Source organism: Podarcis liolepis (genome assembly GCF_965112155.1).
Source record: "Podarcis liolepis genome assembly, chromosome: 16".
NCBI classification, from domain to species: Eukaryota; Metazoa; Chordata; class Lepidosauria; order Squamata; family Lacertidae; genus Podarcis; species Podarcis liolepis.
The window spans coordinates 40,487,811-40,506,524 of record NC_139567.1 but is presented as its reverse complement, the minus strand read 5'-3'; the positions used below and the strand labels follow the sequence as shown (position 1 = coordinate 40,506,524).

The 18,714-nt window shown below is 39.8% G+C and overlaps 1 protein-coding gene and 1 long non-coding RNA gene across 2 annotated transcripts in view; one reads left to right on the top strand and one right to left on the bottom strand.

Annotated features, from left to right (window-relative positions):
- Positions 1–18,714, bottom strand: part of LOC310695546 — a 205,723-nt gene that overhangs the window by 37,908 nt on the left and 149,101 nt on the right. The gene's annotated exons all lie outside the window — the stretch shown is intronic.
- Positions 1–18,714, top strand: part of MED13 (mediator complex subunit 13) — a 104,426-nt gene that overhangs the window by 27,851 nt on the left and 57,861 nt on the right. The window lies entirely within an intron of this gene.

Sequence of the window (18,714 nt, the reverse complement as noted above, 5' to 3'; positions counted from 1 at the left end):
CTACAAAAATATTTGGTAAATTACTCTTTCAGAATATAGACAACGATGGAGTAGCCATTAAAAATACCCCAAACGACAGTAGTATAAAACACTTCATTAAGACCAACTAAAAGTCACAAAATTTGAAGCTTTAGAGTTCTACAGCACTCTTAAAACTAGATATTAATGCCTTGAAACATCCCTCGTCTTCTCCAGAAGACAGTTTTGAAGGAACATGGGGGAAAGAACTGGAAAGCTTATTGGCTGGTTTGTGATTATTTAGTTCACTCTAATAAAAGGTGATATATCACCTTTTTAGGAATGCACGACAGTGTTGTCCTCTTCTGCAGCATATTGTGTGAATTTTGTTGTTGACTGACAAAATGGTGAGCTGCAGCGAGGCTTGAAGAATGCATATTGGAAATACTTCATTACTTTTTTTTGTTTCCAGAGACATATTATTTCAAAACTGTAGTTGTTTTGCATCCCTACACCATTCTTCTTGTGGAATCCCTTCGAGGGTTGCTTTATGTATTTCCTATAGGAAACCATAAAGTGGAATGGCAGGCGCATGTTTCTAAAGATGCAGGGTATGCTTGCCAAGGAATCCCATTTGGCCATGGGTCCTTGGCCCATCTGCATTGTTTAGAAACAGCACCTGTCATTCACACCATATGCTTGCTAGCGGGAGAATTTAAGTAGCTGCAATGAACATGGTTGCTTTTGCAATGCCCTCTTCATGGAGATCCACCTGGCATTCTCTCATAATTTAGGCACCAAGCAAAATCACTTCTGTTTCCCCATGCTTTTAAGGACCGCTAATGTCAGCTCATTTTAACTTGGAGCAGTTTTATTTTAGCGCTTAGTTTAACCATTTGTTGCTGTTTTAGTTCATGCTGGTTTGTATACTTTATTTTCTTATTTATTTCTGTTGCACTTTTATTCTTATCCTCCCAGGGAGTACAGTTGTATTTTGGTTTTCAAACAGCTTAGTTCACAAACAACTTGGAACTCGAACGTCGGAAACCTAGAAGTAGGTATTCCAGTTTGTGAACTTTGCCTTGGAAGCTGAATGTCCCGCGCAGCTTCTGATTGGCTGCAGGATGCTCCTGCAGCCAATCGGAAGCTGTGCCTTCGTTTCTGAATGTTTCGGAAGTCAAATGGACTTCTGGAACGCATTCTATTTGAAAACCAAGGTACGACTGTATAAATTTGCTGAAGGTGTGGGATGTAAATACAATAAGTTTGAGGCAGCTTTCACTTGTATGTGTTCAAGCTCCTTTTTAACCCCTGAATATTATTTTAATCCCTGTATTCTGTTCTGGTGAAAGTTCTACTGTAGCCTGTGCCAGTTTTAGTCTGACAAAGAACAACCCAAACAATAATGTGTTTCTTTACTAATAAATTCATGGAGGATTAGGCTGTCAATGTCTACTAGTCACGATGGTTATTTTACCCAGTGTTGGTGGCACTGTGCCTCTGAATATCAGTTGCTGAGGATCACAAGCCGGAGCGAGCTATTGTGTTTATGTCCACTTGTGGACTTACAAAGCCCACTGTGAGAAATGACTGCTGGACAAGTATTCTCAGTTTGGTTTAAGTTGGCAGTGTGGTGTGCTGCTTGCAGCCAGAACTCTTGGTTATGATTTTGTCTGGTTGTTAACTGTGCGATTTGTTTCAGATATGTGTGGCTTTTTTAGTTGATGAAGCAGAATCTATGCATTTAAGAAGCAAACAGAGTTTTAATACTGAAGTCAAATGTGGTTCTTACAGCTGCTATAATATGTTATAGTCCCAGCATTTTGAACTATTCAAATTATCTTTAAAAATGACATTGCCATCTAAATTTTGATAGACATCTTTAGAATTGCTAGTGCTTGAAGGATGGCACCTGTTAGCAGCTCTTCAGAAATGCTTTGTCAAATTTATGTCTTAGAAGTTTGTGAAAAGCAAATTTGTTTTGGCACAACCAGCCAGATACGGTACAAATTATAAATGTATAGCTCTGTTGGCAAATACTGGGTAATATTTTTTTCAAAATAAGTGCTAATTCTTATGAAAACCATTATAACTACTCTTTGCCCCAGATATTCAGCTAATGATTAATAAATGTCTGGAATTTTCACTTTTCAGAGACACCTAAGCAACTTGTGTTAGATTCAGATATCTTAACATAGGACACCAGTTGCTTTTGAGTTTGGGGTTCATAATTCCTGCATTGCAGGGGTTTGGATTATATGACCCTTTCGGTCCCTTCTGACTCTACATTTCTGTGCTTTTAATTTTTCCATCAAGTAGCTGTAGTATCTGGCGCACTGGTGCTTGGATGGGATATAATTTTCTAATAAGCTTATTGGGCATAACTAGCACCATGGTGAGATGTGCAAGAGCAAGGCAGGCTCTTGCCAAACATATTGACTAGAATTCTCAAAGGCTGACATTGGAAAGGAAAAAAATCAATTCAGATCTGGGACCAATCCCCCACTCCAGAACACCAGACCGCACAGGAGAGATATCCCCATAATGTTCTCCGAAAGTGAAGCATGTTTAATTGGAACAGAACAAGAGAACTGCCTTAAACCACAGTGCAGATTCCACTTCTAATCAGTGCTAGCAGTAAGCTCAGTTCCATCTCTCATCTCTCAAGTGGAAGATGTAACAGTGGCAACAAGGTCAAACAAGGCACAGGAAGACCTCCCCAATGCGGACCTTCTGTTATTGATTTTATGGACCTCCCTTTCCCTTTTATCCACCAGATCCTCATCAAATGTGCACTGGTGCTACCGAAGTAATTTTTTAAAAATAGCAACTCCAGCGGCTCCCCTCGCAGCATAGGGATACTTCTGATGCTGAGAACAGAAGAGAAGCTATTTTGATTATTCTGCTCCTTTTGCCAGTCAGCCCTTCTCTCCTGGACTGAGGCCATTAGTTATGAAACCAAATACTTCAAATGTGTATGCAAGTACTTTTCTGAACACACACCTTTTTATTCCGGATTCCTCTGTCATAATTATAGTTAACTAGTAAAGGCTATTTATTTTTAAAACATTTATAATCCTGCCTTTTCACCATATAGACCTTCAAGGCAGCTTACAACCATAAAAAGTAAATAAATTGTAGTTTAACATCCAACAGCAGTGAAGGGCATATTGATTGCTGTTACAGGCTTGAGTGAATAGGACACACTTAGCATGGTGCCTAAAAGATAATGATAGCACCAGCCAAATGTGTTTGGGAAGGGGGTTCTATATCTGGGACACTATAACTGAAGAGCCCTATTTCTAGTAGCCGCCCACCTAAACTTTGAAGGTGGGAGCATCTAAGGAAAAGGCTATGGTCACTGGTTGGGCAAGAGATTCTTTGGATACTCTGGTTCCAGACTGTTTAGGATTTTGTAAGTTAATAGTCCCCACACTGTAAGCTTCCTTTGAAAAAAACAGGGGCAGGGGATGTAAGAAGCTGCCTTAAGTGAGACTCTCTGCCCATCTAGCCAATTGTTGTATACCTAGACATGCAGTGACACTCCAGGGTCTCTGGGAAAGGCTTTTTACAACCATCTGCTGCCTGAATCTTTTTGAACTGGGGGTGCTAGGGATTTAACTAGACCCTCTGCATGCAAAGCAGGTGCTTAACCACTAAGTTGTTTTTGTAGTTACTGCTCTTAGTTTTCTCTAGAACTGGGTGGTCCAACATTCAGCCTGAGGGCCATATGCGGCCCTCAATGCCTTTTTTGGCAGCCATCACACTGCCTTCCCAAAGTGGGGTAAGTGAGACTGGGCTTTGGGAAGGGGAAGTGATGGCTCTGACAGGGTCCTAGAGTAAGGCTACCAGACGTCCCGTTTCCCGGGGACAGTCCCCAGATTTACAAGGTAGTCCCCATACAAAGTTCATTGAAGTTGAAAAGTGTCCCCGAATTCATTGAAAAAAATATGGTAACCTTATCCTAGAGCCCATCTGTCCCCTTCTCAAACCCTTATTAGCGCTTTGCTAGCTTCAGGAAGGAGGTGAGAGGGCTTCAGGACCCTTCCAGCAGTGGCAGACCTTGGGGTCTCAAATTTCAGCAGTGCCCTGTGTGACACCCAAATTTGGCGCCCCCTATCTTTCTTCTCTCATTCTACATAATGGTTTCAGATCCCTCTGCGGTGCCCCTTAGGCTCCGCACTCAGTGCGACTGAACTGGTCATGCTCCCCTAAATCCATCTCTGCCTCCTTCCCAAAACCCAGTGCCTCGCTTAGCTAACTTTTGGAAGGCAGCATGAGGGCTCTCTCTCTCTCTCTCTCTCTCTCTCTCTCTCTCTGTGTGTGTGTGTGTCAAATTTTGGCCTCACTCCCTACCCCCTGCAACAAGCAGCGTGCGGGCTGCAGGTTCTGTGTTGAAGTACTCTTGCAGCCCACTTGGTATGAAAAGTTGGCCTCCCCTGCTCTAGAAGTATGAGTGTGTGTTTAACATGAAATTGCTTTCCATTGAGTGGTCTTTGCTTCAAGTGGTGGCCTTTGGCTTTCAGCTAGATTTACACCTCTTGAGGATATGAACATGCAACTGTCTCTTCCTCTTTCTACACTTGGTGCAGGAGTTTGGAGACCCGAAAGCTTTAGGTACTTGCAAGTACATAGAACACTAAAACACACACACAACAACAACCCACAGACCTCTATAGCTGTTCTTGTATGAATATATGTTTTTAGAGTACATGAGGGTTTTGTGTGTGCATTTTGCTCTCACTCTGTGATTTAATACCATTAGCTGTCACTTTTTTATTATTATTAAGGCCTTTCTTAAAAGGCAGAATCAGCTTTATATGTGTCAGCCCCTTAAGGTCAAATGGTTATAATTTCACCAATTCCGATGAGCACCTGATAAAGGAAATAACAATTGCCAGCACCTACGCTCCCTGTGTGAAATGATAGAATATGATGACCTGACCTCTAAAATGAATAAATGTATTGAAGGCTGCAAAGACTGCTTTCTTTCTTTTTTATTAGGTAAAACTTTTAATGAATAATTCACTTATCACTGAAAGGGCAGAAATAATTAGCCTTTTAAGTATCTCTGCACTTAGTCTGCACCCTTCACATTTTCCCATTGACATGGCCTGAGGACATTCTTGAAGGAAATTCCATAGTGGGAGTCAGACAGCTTTTCTGAAGTGTTTCGCTTGTGGTTTAATTTCAGCCACTTCTTTCTTGCAACAGCTCCAGCTGAGGAATACTGTACTTCTGCTGCTTGCAGGCAGGCCTCTGTGTGTGTGTGTGTGTGTGTGTGTGTGTGTGTGTGTTTTGTTTCCCAGGAAAAAACAGCCATATGAAGGCTTTTTTTTTTTTTAAGGGGAAAAATGTAAAATGTGTGCAGACTCGTTTTATGAAAAAAAATACTTCGCAGAGGGGAGAGATCAAGACATGTCTATTTATTTAGTACTTAATTAGATATTAAATCCACCCCACCCTGGGGGGAAACTACAGCTGCCTTTCCGGACTGAGCTGCTGTGCGCCACCTTATGGGCTTTCCCCATAAGGAAATTATTTCAGTACTATTTTATTCCATTAATGTGAAGCTGTTAATTTATTTTAGTGCAGTTTACTGTGTACAGAGCAATCACTTTGCATGGAAGGAAAAGCAAAGAGTCTTGTGGTACCTTAGAGACTAAGAAATTTATTAAGGCATAAGCTTCGTGGGCTACAGTCCACTTCATCATATGCTTGAAGCGTTATCCTGATTCACAAGTGTTTGTGTTTGTGTGTCTGTGTGTGGAGTGCACACACAGAGTCCCCCCCCCAATATATCAAGCTCCAGCACATATATTGGGGGGGGGGGTTAGTAAAGAGATTAGAGGGAAATGAAATGCAGTTCACACTGTTCACATTCAATCTCTCAACTATGTACATATATCTGTAACTCAGATTAATGCTTCATACATTGTAGACTGTAGTGCACAAAAGCTTATGCCCTGATAAATTTCTCAGTCTGCCACAATACTTGTTGTTTTTGCTGTAAATGAGAGTTGCAACTTCATGGCTCTCTTATTAATTTGAAAGAGTTTGTTAGAATAAACATTCATGTGGTAGGGATAAATACAAATAAAATGTAGAGAACACAAGAAGTTGTATCTCAGCGAAGTTTTCGGGGCACCCTACACACTGCCCCATTGAAAGTAATGGAGGTTGCTTCTTTTTGATCCTGAAGTTAAATATTAGATTAGAAAACTCAAGTCCAATTGTATTGCATGTGCTATACTTGGAGAGAATTTAGTAGCTATTTTGTATGGATACGGAGGAATAATGTTCTTGCTTATTCTTTGTTCTGGCTTTAGTTTGTGGGTGGGGCTCCTTAGTTCTTACAGGTTAAGTGATCTCTGGCAAAAAAAAAAAAAATTCTTGTGCAGGCTTTCCATAGCAAAAGAATAGTATCTAGTGTACCCTGGAATATTTAGGGATAGTTTGTGATTTGTTTGTAGATTACAGAAGGAGAGTCTCTTTGATTAGAAAATGAAAGTAAAATGAGATGTTTATCATGGCCAATGGAGTAGGTGTCAAGAATGGGTCATCTGCAGATCACCCTAGCTCTTCCCTCCCTGCTTCGTAAAATGCATATTTTCATGGAACTGCAACAGTAATAGGAGATACATATATATATATATGTATATAAATTACTATATTTTTTATGCAAATTATTTTCTTTTAGAAATGTCTTGTTGCATAAAATTAAATAGTAACATAATGAATGAACACAGCATGTGTTACGCATTTATAATTGATACAATACTAGCCTAGTCAAACGTTAAAAACTTTTTTTCTGCTAACTCTCCCTAATCAGCGCTGTGTTTATGGGCAGATCACTTTGGGCATTATAAAATTATAAAACAATTCCTCCTTCCCAGTGTCTTAATACTGCCTCCCAAAAATGATCTAATGTAAGGGAAAAGTGTGCTATTGAGTTGTCATGCCTTTCAAGCAGCAAGTAAAGCTTTGTGTTTGTTTGAACGTAACCTTTTAAGCCACAATGACAGAACAATCCTACTCTAGGTGAGTGTGTGTAGGATTGCACCTGAGTGGATTTCATTATGCCTCCCCCACCATAATTTCTGCTTCTTTTGGCTATATGAAAAACCTTTTCAGCTATTTGCACACTAAATAAAATTAACATGCAGTTAGTCAACAAAAGGGGGGGGGGAAAGACATGTTTAAGCATGCTGAATCCGCCTGGGAAATGTCAAATTGACAATATGGTACATTGACATTTTGCTTTTATTCTGTATGATTCTCAAATTGATGCCTTACAACATGACATTCTGTGGTTGGTCCCTTGAATTTTTTTTTGATGTGACTGTAAAGTCCATACAGTAGTTGAAAGTATTGAATTTGTATGAATCACAATCATTTTAGCACCAAATTCTTGAGGTTTTCTGCAGTCAGGAGATTTAGAAACAACAACCGCAAGCTATAGCCTTGAGGTCTGCACATTGCTCATCTCTTTGTTTAAAATTCTTTTGACCCCAGTACGGGACCCCAAACACATTTTCCCTTCATGACTTCAAAATATTATTATTTTTAGTTGCAAAGAATCATTCAACAGGGAGTTCAAAAGTCAATTTTATTTGAAACTTATTGTTGTCACCCCAACCCCCCACAAAGGGATCCTAACTCTAGGATTGTTTCATAATTGCATGGTAGAAAATTGAGATGCCAGGGGCTAAGCTTGTGACTTTATGGAGGAAAAGATATTGAAGGTCCTCCCCAAAACTTTTTGCATATCTTTCTTATTGAAACTGTGGTCCCAAACACACCCTCTGTTGTAGATGAAGTTGCAGGTTGCTGCACCCTAGGGCACCCAAGTTAGGTTTTGTTTGCTTACTTACAGTGTTTATCTGAGTCAATGTTTATCTGAGTCACCCAATTACATTGTTCTCCAGAGAACATGAAATAATAAAATACTATATTAATATAGCATATCATATAACAATTGTAGCATACAACCTGGGGAGAAAGATAAAAACAGTTTTGCAGCATGGCTAAAAATATGTTGCGTAAACAGTGGGTTGCCATTCAGAACTGTTAAGATCATAGATTTTTAAATGCCTGGGAGAATCAGAAAGCATTGGGGGAGAGCGAAGCTTTGTCAATTTGAGGGAAATGGGAAATGGTAGAAACCAACATTTGTAGTAAACAAAAGGAAAGTTTATTACCTGGGCTTGGAAACAACATATAGGCCTTGGTGTTATGATCCAGAAATGGAAACTAAACACCCTACCATCATCAACATGTCATAGTAACTGCAGATATATGAAACTAGACATGCATATTTATTAGATTTCTCTTCTTCATTCTAGTTAATAATATAAAACCTGCAAGTTCCATTTTCTCTAACGGGGGTTGTTAAGAACAGCAGTCCCCTGCTCCAGTGCCTACCTGGTAAAGTAACTCACTTGCAATGGATGACCTCCTACACTTCTCTTGTCTAGCCTCCCCCACTTATTTGTCACCTTCCAGGGCTAGGGATGTGCCATTCCCACTGTCTTAAGGTGATCTATTCCGTAGCAAGGGGATTGCCCCCTAAATTCAAAGGCTGCTTCCTGACAACTTCAGCCATCACCCCCCTGATAACTCCCAGGCATGTTAAATAGGTAGCATAGCCCAGGCTGTCTAAGCATTGTGGACAAACAGCCTTTGAGTGTGTCCAAAAACCAATACACACCAGAAATCCAATTAAGCAGTTTATTTGATATTAAAGAAAAGAGGAAAGTGTGAAAAATGATGCAGGTGCAATCAAAAGGAAAATACTACACCAGAATATTGATCTATCTAATCCTATATGAGGCAAACTGTAATGGAGAAAAAATCTCGCTTGGTAATCTCTGCTGTTGGTAATCTCTGGAATTGGTTGTAGGATGAAGAACAAAAGAATGCAGGGAACATGTTGATATTTATGGTTTCAATAATGATGATGATTTAAATGTGTATATCACCCTTCATCCAAAGTTCACAGTTCAAAACATACAAATGTAAAATGAAAACACAGAATACATAATAAAACAAAAACAAAACTAACCAATAAACCTGTCTCCCACAGACACATTTAAATGTTAATCAATGCCTGGTTGAAGGGGAAAATTTTCATCTGGTGCCTAAAGATAGTAACAAAGGCACCAGGCGAGGCTTCTTTGCTTGAGCAATTCTACAAATGGGGAGCCACCACAGAAAAGGCCTGTTGCCCTGTTGACACCCTCTAAACTTCTCATGGGGGGAGGCACCCGAAGATCTTTAACTGAGCTTCATGGACTCCAGAAATGGGATTTTTTGTGCAAATTGAAAAAGCTACTCAGCTCTTTCATGTGCCAGTTCGTTACTTCATTTATACTCACTTGTGTTCAACTGTCATCAGTTTCTCTCTCTTGACGCAAAAGATAGAGAGAGAGAGAGCAAATGGCTCAGAATATTGATCCTGCCACATTTCTTCTCGCCTTCTTCAGAAAAAGGGCTTGACACTGTGTTACAGGAGCAGTGTGTTTGGCAAACTCCCAGAGTGAGTATCTTCAGGTATTTGGTGTGGGAGAGAATTCTGGGAGTTTGCCAGGCATTTGCTCTTGCAACACAGTGTCAAGGCCCTTATCTGAAGCAAGGCTGCGTAAAAGCCTTATTACTGCCATGTTGCAGGAGCAATACTTCTGGCCATCTCCCAGATTTGCTCTCCTACGCCAAATATCTGAGGATACAAAAATGTCAAACACAGCAGCGGTACTGTAATCACCTTTTAAATCTTAGTTCTAAAGCTAACCGTAATGTGGATCGGCTCTGTAATTATGATTTTAATGTTGTCTTGAAATGAAATTTATTTTCTTTCAGAATGATAACCTAAGTTTTTATCTCGGTATACTGCACATTTCCCACCTTCCCCATTCCACCTGACCTGGATGTTTTAAGGCTTTGATAGAGGGAGGCAGCAAGCATTGCCCATTTCTTCCCTCCCCCAGACTTTCACACCTCTGGAACATAAGTCTAGAGGGGTGAAAGCCTGAAAGAAGGCTTGCTAAATTGAGGAGGGTATATAAAGTCCATTCTGTACCTTCTGTAGTTCATAAAATATAGTTAACCGTGACTCTCTGAGCATAGTAGTAATTTAATGTTTGTCAGTTTCGTTTCTTTTCCTACATGTCAAAATTTGCCTTTAAATATAATGTGTCTCGCTTACACACAATGATAAAAATAAATAAATCCTAGTTTACTTACATATTGTATGACAGGACCCTCCAGAGCTGGGTCTGAGTTAGAAAAAAATGTATATTTAAAATTCCAAAGAACCAGCATCAAATATTTAGGAAGCAGTCATGCTCAAAGCTAAAAATTGAGTTTGATTTCTATGCAAAAGGCTCAGTTTTAGGAGTGTGGCTTACTTGTTACCTAATATTTTTCTGTCTCTGGGTACTATACAATATGGTTTACATGGAGGCCATAGTTTAGCATTATGTGCAGAAAAAGCCTTTGTCAACCTTGTATAGGGGAGGTTAGGTTAGTTAGGGCTTAGGTTGATTGCTTCCAGCCTCACAGAAATGTGACTTGAAAGAAAAGTCGACAGTTAAGCCAGAGTGTTTGAATTTAAGTTTATGTTTGTGTGAGTTCATTGATTTAATTCTGTGGACTTTGTGCTAACCTGTTTGATTCCTGTGTTGCTAACTTGTAAATAGCTCCATCAGGACTGAGTGTTGATCACTTAATGCTAAGATAGTTCACCCTATAGTTTCACTAGTTGGTTGAAGCCTTTGTTTCTAGTTAATTCAAATGGTGCTTTCTCTCTCTCATTTTTAAACTTGCAGTTTTCCTTTTTTTCTCCCTGCTTCAGTAATGCCAAGATATTTTTTTTAAAAAAATACCAATTCAGATGAGCCTGAAGTGGGACCATGTACTGCAGGAGGCCAGGTGATGATTTTTCTTTTCTGCTGTAGACAGCTGGAATTGAAAGCTGCTGTAAGTAGGACAGTGCAGGATAAACAGCAGGAGCTAAGAGCATTGATCACATGATTGTCTCTTTGGAATATTGGGTTGCTACAGAGACCACTAAGAGACAAATTTAGCACTTTACATCAGGATGACGTTTTCCCTTGTCTGTCTGATTAGAATGTGCAGTGATTGTGGATTTGCCTGGAAAGCTTGAGAATGAGAGAGAGCTTTAGTGATCTGGGTCCCTCCCACCAGGCTTTGGTGTATACTTTCAAAGAAAAGTGTGCTCATTTCTAGCTTCAAATGAAATCACTATAGACTGACTGGGAAGATTTTACTCGAGGAAAGATTTGAGTGGAAGACTGTTACTTAGATCATTTGTATGTATGCATCTCATTTTATATTCTGCAAGGAGCTCATGGTGGCATTTGCAGTTATCCCATTTTATCCCCAGCAGTCCTGTTTGGTAGACTAAAGGTAATTTGCCAAAGGCCTCCTTATGAGTTCCTTGACTGAGCAAGGATTGGGTCTCCCTGGTCCAAGACCAGCACTTTCTGTTTCACTTACAATACAGTGGCTCTTACTGTTTAGCATTTAATTTTATTTAGAATTTTTCCACATAAAAATTAACAATCTGGTAATGTAGGATAGGAAGCTGGCTTATACTGGGTCAGACCATTAGTCTATCTAGCTCAATATTTTCTACACTGACTAGCAGTGGCTCTCCAGGGTTTCTTGCAGGCGTGTCTCTCAGCCCCACCTGGAGATGCTGGGAATTGAATCTGGACCTTCTGCGTGCAAGCAGATGTTCTACTGCTGAGATATGGCCCTTTCCCAAATGATTTCAGAGTGAGGTTGGAGAATAAACAATTGTGCGTTTGTCATTCTGTAGTTGAATAATAATCAGTGACTATCACTTGCAGAAACAGGATAGGAAGCCATAGCAGAAGCAAAAGTTAGCCCAAGATACCATTTTAAAATATTTCATCTATGTTATATATGAAAAACGGTCCATCCCATCAAGATTACTAATGACACTTCATTGTTTTTTAAAAGTACTTTCACAGACAAAAGCATGCTTTCTTTGTGCTACAGCTTGCAGCTGCTACAATTTTAAGTCTTGTATTAGAGGACAGAGGGCAGAAGCTTTGCTTTCAGTCTCTCTTTCTCTCCCCCCCCCCAAACCCACCACATTGAGATGGACACTTTGGATGGCATTGTGAATGTTTTACGTTACTGAATATGAGAATTCTCTGCTTATGGTGAGTTGTCTGTGTTTGCACTTATTGCTAAACCACAGACTGGTGCTATGAGGATGAACTCTTCCCACTACAGTACAGCAGTGAGAAGGAGCTTGAAAGCTTTCCCATACATTTTAGATGAACCACAGCTTGTTGTGATGGCTGAACCTGGCCAAACTATAGTTTCATGAACCTCAAACTGTAATTTATGAAACAGCCTTGTTTCAACAACCATATATAAGATTAAGTAAAGTTAAGCTAAAATGGAAGTGGAAGCTTCCAATCTCCTGGCTATGCTAGAGGATAAGAGAAGGTGGAAGCTTGTGAATGATACTTTTATACTTTTAATATTAAAATAATGCAGCCTTTGTGCAGTCGCTAAGTGTAAAGTGGATTGGAAGTCCCTGGTTCAAACAGCACCTCTGTCATGGGCTCATTTGGGTGGACATGAATAAATCAGTGCTCTCTCTATATTTTACATGGGAAATATTTTATTATTAAAAATAAAAAAATTCCTTCCAGTAGCACCTTAAAGACCAACTAAGTTAGTTCTTGGTATGAGCTTTCGTGTGCATGCACACTTCTTCAGATGCATGCACACGAAAGCTCATACCAAGAACTAACTTAGTTGGTCTTTAAGGTGCTACTGGAAGGAATTTTTTTATTTTGACTATGGCAGACCAACACGGCTACCTATCTACTATTTTATTATTTGTAGCTTTATCATCAGAAGCTCTAAATTCTCTTCTTTAGTAAGTGAGGACTTTGTCATGGGAGGCAGATACCTCAGCAAGGGCAAATGCATGGTGATGAAATGAGTATTGTGCTGTGACACATAATTGTAGCTGGTGATGCTCAGATATTTTGAAGGGTAACTGTGTTATCCAGCATGGTATGATTACAGAGGTGAAACACTTGTGCAAAGTTCAGTTTTCTTATCATGATTTCCTCGTGAATCCCCCCCCCCCCCGGTGAAAGCATGGCCTTGTGAGATCAGTACATTGTCTGCTGTTTCTCTCTCTCTCCCCCTACCTGAAATGATAAACCCCTGCATCTGACACTATAACTGTTTAGAACTATGAAGTCTCACCACCACCACCACCAGCAACTGCTTGTAGGAAGTAATGTCGTAGAGCATGGGTAGGCAAATTAAGGCCCGGGGGCCGAATCCGGCCCAATCGCCTTCTAAATCCGGCCCGCAGACGGTCTGGGAATCAGTGTATTTTTAAATGAGTAGAATGTGTCTTTTTATTTAAAATGCATCTCTGGGTTATTTGTGGGCCATAGGAATTAGTTCATTCCCCCCCCCTCCAAAATATAGTCTCCCCCCCCCCCGGGGTCTGAGGGACAGTGGACTGGCCCCCTGCTGAAAAAGTTTGCTGACCCCCGTTGTAGAGAGCCATGTGCTGGGCTTGGCCAGTGCACTGTGTTACCCCCATGCCCCTATAAAGTTGGAGATCATACCCTTCCTGCAAGAAGGTGAAGGGAGAGTAGTGGAAGAATAAAGGATTTCTTTTATCATGCCTGTCTCTGCCACATGATTACTGCAGGAGTCATGTGACTGGAAAGGCTATTATGAGAATCTACCATACTGATGATGTCACTGTTATTAGGGGCAGGGGTGGGAGGAATCCTTCAGCAGGCAACCTCTGAGAGATGCATATTTTGACATAAATACATTCCAATGGAAAGAAGAAGGGCTACACCTAGAGTTTTATTAGAAATACAGCAAGTAGCTCGTCTCTCCGTGTTGAAATACACCCCTTTTTATATCCTGCAGTTGACAAATTGATAATTCATGAGGCTTCTAAGTGTGCTGTTCAAGAGCATTGGGTAATCCTTAAAATTACGGCATTTAATCTGAGAATAGAGCTGTTGACTGCAGACTGTCAAATTAAGCTAAGCTAGTTAAAGCCACTCAAACTGTTTAACAAGTATTTGAATAAATACCCAATCACAAGTGGAAAACTATGTTTGGATATCAGCAGAATGGATTTTTTAAAAAAAGAAAATGTGCATTTAGCCTATGGAATATAAATCTGTTTAAAGTAGCAAGGTTACACGAAGGCTATCTGATCCATAAGAGTAGAGATGATAAGTGTTCTGTAACACTTTGCAGTTTGTTTGTTTTTTAAACTGATATTTTCTCCATTATGGAAACAAAATGCCATTGTAAATTGCAAATTACTGTGTGTGTTTTAAAGAAAACTGCCCAGGAATTGCTTTCAAAACACCATGGAGTCAGCAATTGTTCTGAAAGTGTTCTCCCTCACTTTTGAAACAGGGATAGGGATTCTGTAATCCTCCAGATACACTTAACTGTAACTTTCATCATCCCTCAGTGTTGGCTATCAAACATTAAAATTTATTATCCAGATTTTCCCCAGTATATATTAAAGCCAAATTAATTTTCTTAGGTCTGACATCTTTTGAAGTTTCAATTTGTAGCCCAGCAAAAAATCAAAAGCATTTAGAAGTATTGAATCTTCTAACTTGCTTATTTTATTTGTCCAAATCAATTTAACCTTGGAACATATCTGCCAGCAACACATAAATACAGCATTTACAGTACCACATTTCCAGCAACCCAGATTAAAATTATTAATATTGTTCAGCCTTGAGGGTGTAAAGTACCTTATGTAAAATACTTTGAAAGACCATGCTGTGAAGTGGTATCAATCATGACTAGGAGACATGGCGGGCTTCTCCACATGATCAGTTATCTGGCTGGTGTGTAACGCCCAGAGTATAATCTTGTTTCCATCTTTTTAAAAAGTAAACAAAAGAACAATTTGTTAAAGGCCGTTACATGTTTTGGAACTTTTTTATAATGGTAAGATTAGTTAAAATCTTTTTCTTTGGCGATCACTCATAGCTGGGCAAGATTGTCTACCATTAACACGGTCTTAGTGGCATGTCCGTAGGTGACTGTGGAGGCCAATTCTGGATCCACACATCCTTCCACAGTGGGGACATAGGTTTCTGGGCAGGAGTTGATCATGGTGAGGGTTTGCCAAATGTGTCTTCCTTTTAGCTCGTTTCTCCCTTTCATCCTGAGTGTTTTCAAAGTTCATGACACTATGGTAAAGGCTGTTCTCTAATTGGAGTACTTGCAGGCTGGTGTTTTTTTAGATTTGCCTTGACAGATTCTTTAAACCTCTTTTGTTGACCACCAGCATTACACTTTCCATTTTTAAGTTTGGAATAGAGTAGTTGCTTTGGAAGACAATAATCAGGCATCCGATGACCAGTCCAATGAAGTTGATGTTGAAGAATCATTGCTTCAACACTGATGTCCTTTGCTTCTTCTAGTACACTGGCATTAGTTTGCCCCCTCATTTTTCTTGACTCTGTTTAGGGCACCTTTTCTAGCCCCTAAATATTAGCTAATTATTTCTTCTTCTTCTTCTTCTTCTTCTTCTTCTTCTTCTTCTTCTACTACTACTACTACTACTACTACTACTACTGTATTTCAATTGTCTAGAAGATTACATATTATATCTTGCTTATTCCAATAATAAAAGCATTCTAAAATAGTATGAATACCCCCCTCCAAATATCTGTAATGGTTATATTGTGATAACTCAGACATAAAATATGAAATAGGTTAGGATGCAGATTCCTTTGTAATGATCTATAATTGCTCTTGAGTGTCCCCCATAAATTCCCAATAACTCAACTAATGTTATTGCCTTGTAATAAAACTTGCATCCCTATTGTTTCTGTAAGATTTTGTGAAATTCTTAATTACTTCCCCAAGCACCATGAAATTTATTATCGGTTTTCTGCCAACTGGATAATATTGATTGCTTACTAAAAGTAGTTAACTATTTAGTAGGGCGGATGGAACACATTTAATGTGGCTTAAATGTTATAAAATTCCAATTTTTACTTTGAAATGACTTTTATTGAAATTATTTTGAATATTTTAAGGCATGGCAGTTGAAAAGCATGCATTTCCATTTCATAGTTTTAGGCAATGAGAATCTACTAAATGTTTAACATGCTCAAAGAGGTATGCATGATATATATCTTGTCATACTTCCTAGGTATAGTCATTTGAAAGAAGTGAATTACAACATTGAAACTGTTTTATTTAGCTCTTATGATACCCATTATGTCACTTGAGTTATGCAACAATGCATTTTAGAAATTGAGCTCTGTTGGGAGCATTTGGTTGTGATGGAATTAGAGGTGAGGTGTGTGAGTACATTTAGCACAAGACTTTTGCTTGCTTGTTTTGTAAATGAAGCTTGTTAGCACAACTTGCCTATGCATACCTAGAGTATACGTTTTATGCAGATAGGACAATACTTCTGCACATTCATGTAATGTCTATTTATCTTATGAAATGAAGCTGCAAATTATAAATTGAAGGAAGCATATATAATATTGTGGTAGTGGGGTTAACTAAGGCACGCCAGATTCCATACTTCTCCCAGCTTCCATTATATCTTAACATTATTACCCTATTGTTGAATAAGCTGTTTTCCCCAGCCCTGCACCCCGCTCTCACTTGTGACTCCTGGAAGCTGTCACCATGTGGCTGTGCCACACCATGGTAAATGACTTTGACTAGCTGACTAAACTAGGGTTTCCATATTTTTAAAAGTGATAAAGTTGTGTAGCTTTTCCCCCCGGGGGTGCTAGAAAATCCCACCCAGACGCCATTGTTGGAGGGCAAATCCTGCCTATGTCCAGGAATTTCAGGACAGCCCTAACTAAACAATTTAGGAACATCTACTGCATGTGAAGGCAGGCTCTGGCAGATTGAGGTCAATCATGGGTCCAACGGTCAAGAAGGCTGTTTCTGTATGTGCTGTAGAGGGAAGTCAGGGGCAGATGGGGCTTATCAACCTAGGAAGGTAGCCCATCTAGGAGAAGGAAAACTCATCCTAAACCTCCCCTGTCTTTTGGATATCTTCAGGAGAAGCAAATGCTAAGGAGTAAACCCTGCACAAATCCAGAGTGGAGTCCCTAAGATGGTTGAATGATGCCTTGTACACCTCCTTCCTCCCACAACTACTGCAGCCAAGCAGGTGCTCTGCTTTTCTTTGGACTAGTGAGGCCGAGAGGGAGGTCTGGTTGTCTGGGCAGCCCTGGACCGCCATACATACTGTGTATGACTTGTGCACTGGGAAAGTCACCTAGGTGCTGCTAATGCAGTGGTTTGACTTTATCCCCAAAGGTGTGCTCCATTGCCTCTCAAGACAGACAAATGCAAAGAACAACATATGGCTCCTTTTAGTTTGTCATATTCTATGTGGTTGGCCTTTGAGATTGCAAGGAGATAACAGAGTCTATTGTGAAATTAATAGGATCACAGGTCAAAGAAATAATTTAGGTTTCTAGAATGGCTTTATTGAGTGTGTTTAAAAAGATCCAGCAGTAGAACTCCATGCTGTTTTCTGGAAAAATTCTGAGAATGGAAAGTTCCAGTCTATGGTCTGCTGGTACCAGTGGGTTAAGGAAGATGTGCATATGAAATCATTAGTATATCAGATAAAGCTAGCAAGTGGTCTTGTGAAAACAAACTTTTAATACAATGTTGTATTTTTTCTTGTCTATCAACAAGGAGTTCTCCACAATCATCAAAGCATGTGTATCCTTTAAGATTTGCTTAATTACTACAAGTTAGAGAAAATTCCTCTGTTTTATATCTGTGGACCCCTACAGATTGTCCTGTGCAGATCTTAATACAGCTACAATAACAGTGCAGTCCTATACAAGTCCTGTAAACGCCTATACAATAATACTGTAATCCTATACAGGTCTGCACAGCCATAAGCCACTTTATGTTCCATAGGACTTGTATAGGACGGCAACTTTAGTGACCATTTCTAGTACTAGTTTGTTTGCTTTTCGTCTTTCGCTACATTCCTTAAAATAATTCCTGTCAAACATATAAAAACTATACGTTATGAAAAAAATCATGCACACTTGTCTCTGTTAACTACCGTATTTTTCGCTCTATAACACGCACCCGACCATAACACGCACATAGTTTTTAGAGGAGGAAAACAAGAAAAAAAATATTCTAAACGAAACAGTGGATGTATGATTTTTGTGGTTCATGCTGTGGCCACAGACGTAATCTGACAGTGAGTTTGGAGTAACCGAATGCAAAAATCCTGAGGATCCATGTGGATCCATGCTTTGTAACCACGTTTTAAGTGGGGTGGGTGGAGAAGGATCCTGCTAATAATGCAGGAGAGGGGTTTAAAAGGAGAAGAAGCACGCGTGGGGTGGGTGGATGCTGCTAATAATGAAGAGGGGTATAAGGGGAGAAGGCTCCTCTCCTCTCCCGCTTTGCTCCTTTAAAAAAACAGGCTCTCTGTCCCTCTCTCCTCCCCACTCAGCGGCTCTTCTCCCGCTTTGCTGTTTCAAAGCGAGCCACGGAGGAGGGAAGGAAGGGGAACCATGGATCCTCTGCTCACGACTGCAGCAGATCCCCCCCGCCACCCGTAGGCATTCCCTCCATAACACACACAGACATTTCCCCTTAGTTTCTAGGAGGAAAAAAGTGAGTGTTATGGTGCAAAAAATACGGTATTTCCTAGGTAAC